The following is a 14,533-nucleotide window of genomic DNA, read 5'->3' as shown; positions in this document are numbered from 1 at the left end:
TCCTGGCGCTGTTTCCAGGGGGTTCCACGGCTCTGGGGGATCAAAGGGGAGGGGGCAGAACCCCCGTGATTGGTGGGGAGCACAAAGGTGGGTCCGGGCCCGGTGTTTGAGGGGGTTGGTGCACAAGGTGGGACCCGGCCCCTGTCGCAGTGCTCAGTGATGGGGGGATCAATGCACAGGGGTTTCCCGGTGCTCGGTAACTGGGGGGTGTTGGAGTCCAGGACATCCCTCTGGCCTGCCCTGGATGACTCAAGCCCTTGGCAGGGGGTCGGAGGCCTTGGCACGGTGTCAAGGACACCGGTGGCTTTGGTTTTAGCCCATGGAGAAAATTTCCAACTTGGGAAGAGGAATTACAAGCAACAAGGGTTTGAGTAGGGTGGTAGGTGAATTAACACAGGGTGGAAAAGTAGAATTTTGGGGTTTTAAAATAGGGGGTTCAAGGGAATAAGATGGAGGGATTTGGGCATGTCCTGACCTTCTTCTCCTTCTTCTTGCCCTCCATGTCTTGCTGTGATGGTGACACTTTTCTATTGGTTGAAGGTAGAGACACACTGTCCAACATAAATGATAGATATTGGCACGTTACTGTAAACACAGTAGAGGTAGTTTTTAGTGTAAAAGGTAAACAGCGCCCTGAGGGCAGGGAGGCTGCCACAGACCGAGCTGCCAGACAGCTCAGCAGAGGGGACAAAGCGTGTTGGAGACAGGGGAAAATAAACGGCCCTGAGAAGCAAAACTCCGCATCTCAACTCCTTCTCTGGCCACGCGGGCTGGGAGAAAAGGACTTTTCACAATCTTGGGTGTGGGAGGCGGGTAGGGGAAGAACTGTTCAGGGTTGCTATGGGAAACAACTACTACATAAGATTCCCACCCCCTCCTTTCTGTCTATCAAGTGTTGTATCCTCCCCCACTTCCTGTCAGTCATTGTTTGCTCTATTCCTCTGTTCTAGAAAGCTCTGTGTTCCTCGGTTTCCCATTGGTTCCCCCATGCAAACCACCCCTTCCCCTTACCCCATTGGTTGTAGTTACATCACTCCATTGCTACTCTGTGGGTCTCAGATTCAGTCAAAGAGAGAAACGGAGAGTTTCTATCCAGGCAGAAGCCTGGGAAAGAGTTGGAGAAGAATGTAAATAATTCTTTATCTCTCTTGTTGTTCACATTGTTTATAGTTAAGTTCTATCGCTGTGCTTCAAGCGCTCTGCACCAATGGTGTGGTTGTTTTAATTTCAGGACCAATGGAATTGGTCCTAATGGAGCTCTGTATAGAAGAACGGTGTATTTTGAATAAATCGGAGTTTTACTCTCGGCAGCCTTCTGACTCAGTCTTCTCATTCCCATTCTTCCTCGAGAGCAACATGTGGTGACCCCAACATGATATGGCACATTACCCTGAAGGGACAGGGTATGGTGACCTGACGTGGAATTGCACCCTCGGTTGCAGACCCAAACCTGGCATCTTGCAGGGGGTCTCCTGCTGGCGTGGTTCCACGCCAAGAGCCTGGAGGCTGTGCTCAGACACCTTTGCCTTCTTAATGAAAGGTGATGCTGAAACTGCATGCCTTCCAGAGAAGGCTTGTCCTGTTTGGACTGTGGGCCTGCTCTTAGAGGCCGGAACTGCATGGGACGGGTTTTCCCTGAAAGAGCAGACTGTTGGACTCTTGAAGTTGACATCTGCTAGGGAAAGGTTTTCTAACAATGGGAAACCAGCCATCTGCAGTCGAGCGAGTTGTCTTGACTGCCTGGCAAGCCTGTATCCCTCTTGTGGGAGCTTGGCTCTCTGAGGAAGACATGGTCAGACTCTTGAGTTGGGCTCGGGACCGGGGATTTTCTGCGAATCCTACGTCCCCCTTTGATCATAAGGTCTGGCTCAACTTGGGACGCTGTCTCATGGCACAAATGTGCAAAGGGGATGCTACGGCATCTGAATTGGCTCCAATCTGAGTGGGCATTGACATAGCCTTGGACACAGGCAGCGATTCTGACCGGAACATTTCGGGATTCCGGACATGAACCATGCCGCAGCCTGCACAGCGGCTGGCTGCGCAGGCACACCCTGCCCAGAGAGTGGTGCCAGTGATATCACCCGCCCTTCAGGAGGCAGCCAGGGTGCCTTGGCCACAACTATCAGCTTCAGCACACCCGGCGTTGCATGGACTGCACGGGGCAGCCTCAGACTGGCAGGACCCACAGCGCCCCGCTTTCCAAACTGCATTTGCGGGGGGCCAGCGCTGCCTGTCACACATCACGGAGTGGGGGTTGCCTCCCTCCCGACTCCTTCGCTGATGGAGCCTGCACAGACACCACTGCAGCCTTTGGTCCATCCCCTGGGACACTCACCGCCACCCGCGGGGATTTCAATTTGTGCCGGCAGGACATGCTTTGACTCCTGGTCCGGCCCTCTGCGTGCCGTGCGAACCGGCTGCTTTGATTTCATTTACGGTGCCGGCATCAGTTGTCCAACAGCACGTCTTGGGCGGGACAGCCATGTTATTCTCCACCCTGCCCACTGTGGGACAGATTCCCATGCCGGGGGTGGTGCCTGCCTTCCACGCCATGCCTGCCATGCCACTGCCCCTGCTGACAGCAGGCTTCACCATCCTGCCCACCACTGCTCCAGCAGCAGCAGCAGCCTCGCCTCTGCCCAGCCTGGGACCGCCAACGTCACTCTCGGGAGAAACCGCCTCAGCCACGGCGCTGCCCGCTGCAGCTCCAGTGCCCGTGCTGCCTTCTGCATTGCAACTGCAAGTGCCAAGAGCGCTGCCACTGCCGCCGACCTCGGAATCGGCAGAAGTGCTGCGGCCACTACCGCCAGGAGACATGGCAACACTGCCCATGCCACTCACTGTGTGTGAGGGGTGCCCACAGGGCGCTGCAGCTCCTGCCACCGTGCCCCCTGAAGCTGGCTTATCAGCAGCGACTCCGCCCTGCGATCCAGCGGCCGAGACCCCCATGCTGGACATTGAGTCCAGCCTGTTTGTTTGCAGAGCCTGAACCCACCCCGTCACTCCCTTTGCTCCCTCCAGACTGTACCGAGCTCTGCCCCTCCAAGGGAGAGGCGGCGGAAGGGGGCACCAGCCTGGTCCCCAGCAGCACCACTGCTGCTGGTCCCAGAGGTGGGAATGAGGGGATGGGGACGCAAATCAGGGAGCTGTGTAGCGAGGAATTGCATTCCGCAGCAGCGCAGACACACTGGGAAAGAGGAGCAGCCCGTTGTACTGGGTGGGCTTGGGTGGAATTTTATATTCCTGGGGAAACACCCCTTTCTCGCACCCTGCGGGTCCTGTGAAGCGGGATGCCGAGAAGCTGTGGGAAGACCCGTGGCTAGGCGGGGTGGGGGAAGGGCAGAAACTCAGAGGGATTGCTGGGTTTCTTGCGGTCTGTTGGGAGCATGCCCTGAAGTATAAGGTTGGGAGAGGTCACGCATTTATTGATGGTCTTGGAGTGTCCCAGGGACCCCAAATTCAGGGGCCCCAGGAAATACCAAAGAGAAGCTGGGGGCCGAGCCAGGTGAATCTTGGCTCAGCAGAGAGCCTGGGCTCCCTGCCCCCCTGGCCGGATTTGGGGCACTTGGCCCTGCCCACGGGGCCGGGTCCCCCGCCTTGCCAAGCATCGCTGGGTCCTAGAGCCCACCACTGGCTCTTCAGGAAAAAAAAAAAAAAAAAAAAAGGCAGAAAGAGCTGTGTTTTCACTGACAGCTCAAAGTACTGGAAAGCCACGAATCAACCTCAGCCCAACTGATTGAATTAAGGGCTGTGGCCATGGCATTTCAGAGATTTCATGGCATTTCAGAGGTCTCTCAAGTGTTTTGAATTTGGTCCTTTCTGAATTGGGTCAATTTAATTCAATTGTTTTGAAAGCTTTGAGGATGCAATTTGGACCTTAGTTCAATTTAATCACTCAAGCTGACCATTGAGGACATGACTGCATAGGCAAAGCCTTGCATGATTCTTCTATCACGTGCACACACCTTGCAAAAGCAATTCTGATGAATGCCAACCAAGGCTTCACCTGCTGCACCTTACTGTCTGGGACAAATCCCAGAGGCCTAAAGGTTTTGCAGCTGTGGTAAACAGATGTTATTCATCTTGCCAAATTCAAATTTGCCTAATTTGGGTATGTGCACGTGTTGTAAGTACCTTCTTTTCTCTCATGTCATGCTCACACTGGGAAATGGGTTTTGACAAGTTGGACTGCCAGTCCTTTGGCAGTCTGACAATGAGTTGTTATTATCTTAGAGTTGGCAACTGATTCCTTGAAAATTTTAAGTTTGGAAGCTCTTTGACCGTTCTGAGCCAACATCCAATGAGGTTTTGAATTATCAACGAGTGAACCTCGGAGTTGTGTTTGTCCTCTCTTCTGCAAGAGGCCTCACAGAAAAGAGACAAACACTGACTCTTTCTTTAAACAAAAAGGGGAAAATGTGGGTCTCAGATTCAGTCAAAGAGAGAAATGGAGAGTTTCTATCCAGGCAGAAGCCTGGGAAAGAGTTGGAGAAGAATGTAAATAATTCTTTATCTCTCTTGTTGTTCACATTGTTTATAGTTAAGTTCTATCACTGTGCATCAAGCACTCTGCACCAATGGTGTGGTTGTTTTCACTTCAGGACCAATGGAATTGGTCCTCATGGAGCTCTGTATAGAAGAACGGTGTATTTTGAATAAATCGGAGTTTTACTCTCGGCAGCCTTCTGAGTCAGTCTTCTCATTCCCGTCCTGCCTCGACAGCGACAACCGTCCCCGACGACGTCACAGCAGTGACATCGCTGTCCCTGCAGCAGCTTCGGGATGTCCTCTGTGAAAAATGCATATTTTATGGTTGGCTTTTGCAAGTATTAAATTGAATAGGATTTGTATTATGTTACATTGATTAGTAGTGCTGTATTAACATTTTAATGGTAGGGTAAATGTAGATTTGTGGTTAAAACGGAGCTTTTGTGGTTAAAATAGAAACTCTGTGTGTGGGAAGAAAGGAATGAGGTACTTGCACCGGGACGGCAGCCGCAGGACACCGAAATCTTCCAGAGAAAAAGAATTTACAGATTATTGTAAATGCAGGCGAGCCAGGGGAAGAAATGATGATGCCTGACTCCAGCTCAGAAGGATGAATGGTTTCTTTATTAGAACTATACTAATATACATTAATATACTGTTTAAAGGAGATACTAAAACTACAAACCTGCTTTTTCTATTAATATATTGTTTAAAGGAGATACTAAAACTACAAACTGCTTTTTCTAACTCCCAAATGTAACTCCTCACAACTCGTGACCCTCTCTGAGATTCCAGCCCCAGGTGGGTTGGATTGGCCCCAGGCTCAAACGATCCTCACCAAAACCCAACCCAGCAACCACCCCACAACAATTTGGGTAACAAATCGTTAAACAATTCTCCAAACACGTTCCACATACTAAAACAAGGAGCAGAAACAGAAATTGATTTCTCTTTCGTTTCCCTCTGTGCTCCTCTGTGAAAAATGCTGGGAGGCAGAGCAATGTGCTGCCACAAGCGCTCCCTGATTAAAGGAAATTCACTCTCCGTGCCCCGCTCAGCGCTGCGGGCGCCGCGGGATTGAGCAGAGGCTGCCACTGCTCCGGGCTCTGTGGCTGGACAGGATTGATGCATCATGCATGAGATCGATGAATATGCAACAGGCTGCTGCTTTTAGGTTATTGTTCAAGGCGTGGTTTTGGCAGCTCAGTGCCCGAACCATCTGGGCGTCCGTAATCCCTCGCTTTTTATTGTCTTGTCACTGTCCTGACCTCATTGTCCACATTGTTATTGCTCTGATTTTATCGCTGGTTTTTAATAACTGTTTTATTACTAATAAACTTTTACAATTTCAAAAACCAAACTGATCGGTGTTTTCCACAGTTCCCAAAAACATCCGGATGTCCGAAATTCTTCGATTTTATTGTCTTGTCATCGTCCTGACTCTCATTGTCCAGATTCTTATTGCTCCGATTTCATTGCTATTTTTATAACTATTTTATTACTAATTAACTTTTTGAATCAGTAATTTTTTAACATTTTAAAAACCAGTGAGTGGCGTTTTTCACAGTGCCCAAGAACTCCTGGATGTCCAAAATTCTTCATTTTTTATTGCCTCGTGGTGTTCTGATCCTCATTGTCCACATTTTTGTTACTCTGATTTTATTTATTATTGTTATTTTTTGTTATTATTTTATTTTTATTTTTATTTTTAATCACTATTTTATTACTAATAAACTTTTAAAATTTCAAAAACATCTGATTGTTATTTTCCACAGTGCCCAAAAACTCGCAGATGTCCGAAATTCTTTGTTTTTTATAATCTCGTGGTGCCTGACCCTCACTGTCCACATTTTATTACTCTGATTTTATTTCTAAATATTATTTTATTATTAATTTGTTTCTTTTCTTATTACTTTATTTTTATTTTTAATATTTTTAATAACTATTTTATTACTAATAAACTTTTAAAATTTCAGAAACAACTGATCGGTGTTTTGATTATTGATAATCTGCTATTGATTATTGATAACTCTGCTATTGATTATTGATAATCTGCTATTGATTACTTATAACTCACTGCTATTGATTATTGATAATCTGCTATTGATTATTGATAACTCCCTGCTATTGATTATTAATAATTCACTGCTATTGATTATTGATAACTCAGTGCTATTGAATTGGATATGGGGAGAAGAAGGAACAATGAGGGGAAAATCTCCTTTTTTTTCCTGTTTTTCTCCTTTTTCCCCTTTTTTTCCCTTTCTTTTCCCTTTTTTTCCATCCTTTCTTCCCTTTTCCCCCCTTTTTTTTTCTTTTTTTCCCTATTTTCTCCTTTTTTCTCCTTTTTCCTCCTTTTTTTGCCCCTCTCTCTCCCATGAGAAAAGCGAAGATTTGATGAAAAATCAATAAAATGGGAACTGAACTTTTCTAAAATTGCTTTTAAAAAAAAATCCAATGAACAATTGGAGCTGGGTAATTGGTTCTTTAATGACTTTAAATTCGTGCTTTGGGTTTTTTAATCAATGCTTTAAAAAAGAACCTTAAAATCCAAACTGGAACAATCTCCTCCAGTGCCACCAACCCCACCGGTGTCCCCAATGTCCCCAAACTCCCCAAATGTCCCCAAACCTGCCCAAATGTCCCCAAACTCTCCAAATGTCCCCAAATATCCCCAAACCTCCCCAAATGTCCCCAAACTCCCCAAATGTCTCCAAACCTTCCCAGATGTCCCCAGATGTCCCCAAACCTCCCCAGACCTCTCCAAATGTCCACCAGGCCCATCCCCACCATGTCCTCCACGCTGGGCCCAGTGGCACCTGTGGGGACATTGGGGACGCGTCACCGACATGCCCGGGTGGCACCGACACCTCCGGGTGGCACCGAGCCCGTCCTGGTGGCACCGGCCACCCCCCGATGTCCCCAGCTCTGCTCCTGGTGTCCCTTAGGAGATCCCAGTCCTGTCCCCAGTGTCCCAAACCCCATCCCCGGTGTCCCCAACCCCGTCCCAGCTGTCCCCAGCTGTATCCCAGCTGTCCCCAACCCCATTCCTGATGTCCCCAACCCTGTCCCCAGTGTCCCCAGGCATCTCTGCTGTCCCAAGACCCTCCAAACCCCATTCCCGATGTCCCCAGCTGTCCCCAACCCCACTCTTGATGTCCCCAACTCCGTCCTGGTGTCCCCAACTCTATCTTCAATGTCCCAAACCCCATCCCAGGTGTCCCCAGCTCCAGTCCTGGTGTCCCAAGACCATCCACACCCCATCCCTGATGTCCCCAGGTGTCCCCAACCCCATCCCTGCTGTTCTCAAGTGTCCCAAACTCCATTCCTGATGTCCCCAGCTGTGGCCAAACCCTGTCCCTGATGTCCCCAGGTGTCCCCAAACTCCATCCCTGATGTCCCCAAGTGTCCCCAAACCCCATCCCTGATGTCCCCATGTGTCCTCAAACCCCATCCCTGATGTCCCCATGTGTCCCTCACCCGCCACCACCACAGTGACCCAGTGTGGCACGTCCCAGCTGGGCCCCAGGGTGGTCACCAAGGTGTCCCCCTTGGTGTCCCCCTCAGTGTCCCCCAAGCGTGGCCGGGTGTGTCCATGGGCACGATGCTCCCAGTGGATCTCCACGTCCAGCGGGAAGAAGCCGACGGCGTCGCAGCGCAGCTCGGCCGGGAGCCCCGGGGACAGCCGGGATGGCAGCAGGGACACCCGGGGAGGGGCTGGGACACGAGACAGTGAGCTGGGGATACTGGGAGTGACTGGGGGAAACTGGGAGGGACTGGGAGGGTCTGGGACATACTGGGAGGGAACTGGGAGGGACTGGGAGGGACTGGGAGCCCCGGCCCCGCCCATTCCCGGCACTGACCAATCAGGCGCAGCCGCAGCACCTGCTGCACCTGCCCTGGGCGCGCTCACAGAGCAGACGAAGGCGCCGTCGTCCGACCCCGAGAGCGGCGGCAGCTGCAGCGACACCTCCCTGGCGCCCCCAAGCGGCTGGGAGGACCGAGGAAACGTTCGGCCTCAGTGGCGCCCCCCGGCGCCTGGGAGGATCCGTGGCCGTTCTGTGTCCAAAAACCCCCAGAACCCCCCCAAAAAAAAACACCAAAAATGCTCCCAAAACCCACAAAAATCACCTGCTAAACCCTCCCAGAAACACACAAAAAAAGCCCCCAGAAATCACCCACAAAACTCCCCCAAAAAAACCCAAAAAATGCCCCCAAAACCCCCAAAAATCACCCACCGAACCCCCCCAGGACCTCCCAAAAAACCCCAAAAAATGCTCCCAAAACCTTCCAAAAAACCAATGCCCACAGCGCCCCCTAGTGGCCAGGAGGACCGAGGCTGTCCCGTGCCAGTGGGGCCCCCAGGTGGCCGGGAGGACCAAAACCACCCACTGCCAGTGGCGCCCCCTAGCGGCTGGGAGGACCAAAGCAGTTCCATGCCCACAGCGCCCCCTGGTGGCCAGGAGGACCAAGGCTGGCCATTGGCGCCTCCCAGTGGCCAGGAGGACTGAGGCCACCCACTCCCAGCAGCGCCCCCTGGCGGCCGGGAGGACCCGACACCCCCTGCTCGGCGGCGCCCCCCGCTGTCCCCGCAGGGCTCTGCAGCCCCTCCCCTCCCCTCACCTGCGCGGTGCCGGGGGGGCTCCCGTAGCCCCCAGGAACAGCAGCACCCCCGGCGTGGCCTCGGTGCGGCGGGCGGCGGCCGAGTCGAAGGCCAGCAGGCGCCGCGTGGCGCCGTGGCGGTGCCGCAGCCACTGCAGCGTGAAGGGCCTGGCCGGGGGCACGAAGGCGCAGTGCAGCCGCCCCGGCGCCCCCAGCAGCGCCCGCGTCTGCGGTGTCCGCGTGGACACTAACAGGGACACTGAGGGGTGGGACAGGGCGTCAGGGGTGTGGGGACATCGGGGACAACGGGGGGACATTTGGGATGTGGGGACATCAGGGATGTGGGGGGACACTGGGGACATCAGGGACAATGGGGATGTGGGGGGACATCAGGGATGTGGGGACAATGGAGAGACACTGGGGGCATGGGGACAGTGCGGGGGCATAGGAGACATTGGGGGACATGGGGACAATGTGGGGACATTGGAGACATTGAGATATTTGGGCCAATGGGGAGGGGACACTGGGGACATCAGAGACATCGGGGATAATGGGTGGACACTGAGGACATGGGGACAATGCAGGAGCATAAGGGACAATAGGGGGACATCAGGGATATGGGGACATTTGGGGGGACATCAGGGATAACGGGTGGACATTGGGGACATCAGAGACATCGGGGACATTGGGAACATCGGGACAGTAGGGGGACACTGGGTACAATGGGCTTGTGGGGTGTCCTGGTTTGTAAGATAAGCATGTATTCTATTTGCCATCTGTTGGAGGTTGGGCAGTTTTCTTATCTCTTCCAAGAACAATGTCTCCCTCCGGGGAGATATCTTCTGTTCATGGACCATTGAATTGACTCACTGCATGACCAGTAAAGTTACATCATCCCATGGTGAGATGCTCCACCCAGAGGGAGGAGCCAAGCATTCCTACCTGCATAAAATCAGCATTTTTGAGACACTGGCAGCCACTTTGCTGGATTCCCCGAGGAGCAGCTTCTTCTCTGCTGGATTCCCAGAGGAAGACCAGGCCCAACTACTACCAGACCTTCAGAGAAAGCTCCACCCTTCTAGAGATCACCACTTCAGCAGCATTTCATCTGCCACTCCAGGAGGAGCAGCCACCATTTTAACTGGACTATTACCAACACCCTGACTCCTCAGGGTGTCAGGTTTCTGACTCCATCACTAGTTTTGTTTGTACTAACTGCATTTTTTTAAATTACGTTTTTTTCCTAGTAAAGAACTGTTATTCCCATTCCTATATCTTTGCTTGAGAGCCTTTTAATTTTGAAATTGTGGTAATTCAGAGGGAGGGGGGTTTACCTTTTCCATTTCACAGGAGGGTCTTGCCTTCCTACACAGACTCCTGTCTTTTCAAACCAAGACATTGCATCAGCCCGTTCAGGGAAAACGGCTAAAGATGTCTCTAGAACTTCACTGCTGCTTTTGTAACTCTTGGTATACCACCTGAAGTAAAGGCAATGGCCCAGCTTATACTTCCTGCTGAGTTGCTACCTTTTTTGCCTTTGGGGAATTATGCACAAAACAGGTATTCCTCATTCCTCAAAAGGCCAATCTGTCACTGAACATGGCTCCCTCAAGCGTCTCCTGGTACAATAGAAAGGGGGGCCAGAGAGGACAACCCTTCGGAGAGACTGCAGAAAGCCTTTTATGTGTTCAACTTCTTGAAATGATCTTTGATGGACCCCAACCCCTGATTGTTTGACATTTTAATTGTAATTCACAATTGCAACAAAAGGAAAAATCCCTTGCCTTAGTGAAGGATCCAGGATCTGGTAAGATACTGGGGCTTTATCCTTAGGTCACCTGATGTCACCTGGTGTCACCACTGAGTCAGGAACAAGAGTCAGGCGACACATAAAATCTAACTCTCTCCAGGAGACTAATACTAATTTTATTAGGAACCCATTTCTTTTTATACACTGCTCCAACAGCGGTAGACCTGACTGGTCCTTTAATGAACACACCTCACATGATTGGCTAATTAAGGAAACACCCTTTAGTAAACATCTTATAGGAAAACAACTGTTCAAAACACCAGCTGCAAGATTGCTTTAATTCTTTCTCTCAGCCTTCTCAAAACTCCCCAGAACAATTCCTAGGAAAGTTTACCTGGCTTTCTCTCTGACCAGGCTGGGGTAGAGGTTTTGCTTGCATGTCCACAGAGAATGGTTCCAAGTGGATTCCAGCAAACAATGTGAAGGCGTTTTGAGAATCTTTGACTGCATCAGTTACAGATTCACCTTGAACATCAACATTGGAGAACCCTTGTGAACAGGACCTCGCCACCACATCAGCACCTGTTTAACCTCTAACAGACTTATGCCCTTGGGGAAATGGTTATGATTACCCAGTGGTATCAGGGCTTACAGGGCTAGATCAGCTTCTGGGGGATTGGAGACTTGGTGGATGGATAAGAAATTTAGTTAAAATAGGCTTATATGTATTAGGATTATATTATGTATTGTTATGCTTATTCCTTGTATTTTATATTGTGTGAAAAAATTAATAGACAAATCACTTAAGAATGTATTTTTGTTTGAACAGATAGGGGGAGGTATGGGGAATAAAACAGAGAGTACAGTGGAACTGATAAAGAGGCCTGATATCTTCTTCTTCTTCTGCCTGATTGAGCAGAAACCATGGGAGAGACAGACACAGAGAAATTCTCCCTGGGCAAGAAGTGACCAAGAAACATATTGTGAGACATAATATTACCAGGTGATGTGATGTCATAAAGAAGTGTAACCAATGGGAAATTGTTACCAAAAACAGAGCCCTATATAAGCACCATACAATTGAAACTCTATATAAACACCTGATACACTCAATAAAATTGGCTTCTGATCCCAACTCAGATGCCCCCGACTCTCCATCATTGATAACCCCTGGTCTGGGTGATCCCTGTTGGGTGGGGGGAAGGTGTTGGAGAGATTTCTTTCCCTTCTCCTGCTGTGATTTGGATGGTAATAAATTCCCTCCCTGTGCCCGGGCTGGGACTGTTTTGCCAGTGCTGGTGCTCGGGGCGGGATCTCTCCCGATCCTTTTCCTACTCCCGCCTTCCCTCAGCCAATCAGAGACAGCGCGGCTGATGACTCACCAGTTGCTGGGCAGACCCGCAGCGACCAGCGGTCCCGGCCGGACCCGCCCCGCCACGGCCCAAATCCTCCCAAATCCTCCCAAATCCTCCTGAATCCTCCCAAATCCTCCCAAATCCTCCCCAAGTCCTCCCAAATCCTCCCCAAATCCTCCCCAAATCCTCCCAAATCCTCCCCAAATCCTCCCCAAATCCTCCCGAATCCTCCCGAATCCTCCCCGAATCCTCCCAAATCCTCCCAAATCCTCCCCGAATCCTCCCCGAATCCTCCCCAATCCTCCCCGAATCCTCCCAAATCCTCCCCAATCCTCCCCGAATCCTCCCCAAATCCTCCCCAAATCCTCCCCAAATCCTCCCAAATCCTCCCAAACCCTCCCCAAATCCTCCCAAATCCTCCCCGAATCCTCCCCAAATCCTCCCAAATCCTCCCGAATCCTCCCTGCCCCATCACAGGGGGTCCTGTGCAAGGCCACGGGGAGCGGCTGCGGCCGCCGCTGGCTCAGGAGCTCTGTGGGCAGGAAAGGGGGTGACACTGGGACTGGGGGTGCTCGCAGGGCTTCCCTTAATGGTGCCTCCTTCGGTGTTGGGTCAAGCGAGAGCTTCTGGAGAATCTCTCCCCACACACGGGACACTCACCGGGCCTCTCCCCGGTGTGGATGTGCCTGTGGGTGACGAGGCTGGAGCTGTGCTTGAAGCCCTTCCCGCACTCAGGGCAGCAGAAGGGCCTCTCCTGTGTGTGAATCCACTGATGCACTGAAGCATGGACAGACAGCTCCTCAACTAATTAAAGCTGGAAAGAAGGGTATTTTATTGCAGTGCTGGACATACATGGAATCATTTCCAAATACATGTGCAAGGAGTTGCAGACTCCTGCTTTCTATTTATACAGGAAAGGTTTTACATATCCAAGCTGTTTCTAAGGACACATAATACATAATCATTACCTGCCCGCTTCGTATTATAATCAGCTGAATATCCATTACGGCTGTGCAATCGTGTTTCCTTAACTGGGTCTTTGGGATTTTGAAATAAGGGAGTGTGTGTAAGGGAGGAAGAAAGCTGTCTTCCTCAAGGTAAACTCTTCACCCATGGCCAGTTTGCAGGACTTTTTGATCTGCTGGTCACGGTAGCGTCTCCTAACTGCTGATTATTCTTAAGGCAAGATATTTCTATGGTCTCTGCTCCTTCGCAATTCCTACATCTATCCCTGTCACTCCTAGCTTTACTTTTCTAATATATTTGCTACTCTTTAACTAAGGCATGTGATTTTTGCTAGCTAACTTGGCTTCTTAACTAATTTTAAAATCTTAACTAAAATATGAAATCTTCTACTATCTCAGTTATATTCCCAGCTGTCCCCTTGACTCATCCACAGTTTTCAATTATCCTAAATACATTTCCAGCTGACCCCTTGGCTCATTACGATGAGATTGGAGCTTCTCAGAAACCACTTCCTACACTTGGGACACTCATAGGGCCTCTCCCTGGTGTGAATCTTGTGGTGCTGATGAACTTGGAGATCCACCCAAAGCCCTTCCCACACTCCCCACACTTGTAGGGCTGATTGATTCCCCATCTGGATCACCTGGCGCCAGATCAGGTCTGATCTCCGGAGCTCCAGCTGAAGCCCTTCCCACCACATTCCAAGCGCTTGTGGAGCTTCTGCCCACCATGAGTCATCTCCACCATCTCTGAGTGCCAAATGGATCTCTGGCTGCCTTCTAGGCACAGAGGGGCTCTTACCTCCTCACAACTCCCAGGGCTGGGTTTGCAGCCCCTCCTTGTGTGGGATCCCCAGGGCTTTTCCTCCCCATTGGGTTCCCATGCTGTGGAGCTGCTCAAAAAAGCCTCAAAACAGAGGTTCTGAGCAGCGATTTGTCCTCCCAGGTCTCTGTCTGCAGCTCAGTGCCTGGGGTAAGGAAAGAAAAGAAGAGGAAGGAATGTGGAAGGAAGAAGGATAGAATGAGAAGAGGAAGGAGGGTGGACAAGGAGAGGATGGGATTTGCCTCCATGCCAGAGGGAAGGGGAAGGAGATCCCACCAATTCATCCCTGGCAGGACAGCGTTGGCAGCAGCGCTGTCCTGCAGCCAGGGGCAATGTTGGGCTGATAGGTGGAGCAGAGGAGAGGGGGAAAGGGGCAGTGACTTACTCCTCACCTGCCTCAGTGTTCCATGCTATCTTCCTTTTCCTCACAGCCTCCACCAGCTCCACCTGCACAAAGGTTGGGATGGACAAATCCTGGCTTGGGGGAAAAACAAAGGGTGAGCACCTTGGTCCTGCTGCCCAAGTCCAGCTCGAGAAGTCACCACCC

The 14,533-nt window shown here is 50.9% G+C and overlaps 1 protein-coding gene across 1 annotated transcript in view; it reads left to right on the top strand.

The window, feature by feature from the left end:
* The window catches only part of LOC110469778 (uncharacterized), a gene marked incomplete at its 5' end in the record, with an annotated part of 706,345 nt that overhangs the window by 578,795 nt on the left and 113,017 nt on the right, over positions 1-14,533 (top strand). The window lies entirely within an intron of this gene.

Source organism: Lonchura striata, unplaced genomic scaffold, assembly GCF_046129695.1.
Source record: "Lonchura striata isolate bLonStr1 unplaced genomic scaffold, bLonStr1.mat Scaffold_85, whole genome shotgun sequence".
In the NCBI taxonomy this organism is placed as follows: Eukaryota; Metazoa; Chordata; class Aves; order Passeriformes; family Estrildidae; genus Lonchura; species Lonchura striata.
This window is presented reverse-complemented; position numbering and strand designations above follow the sequence as displayed.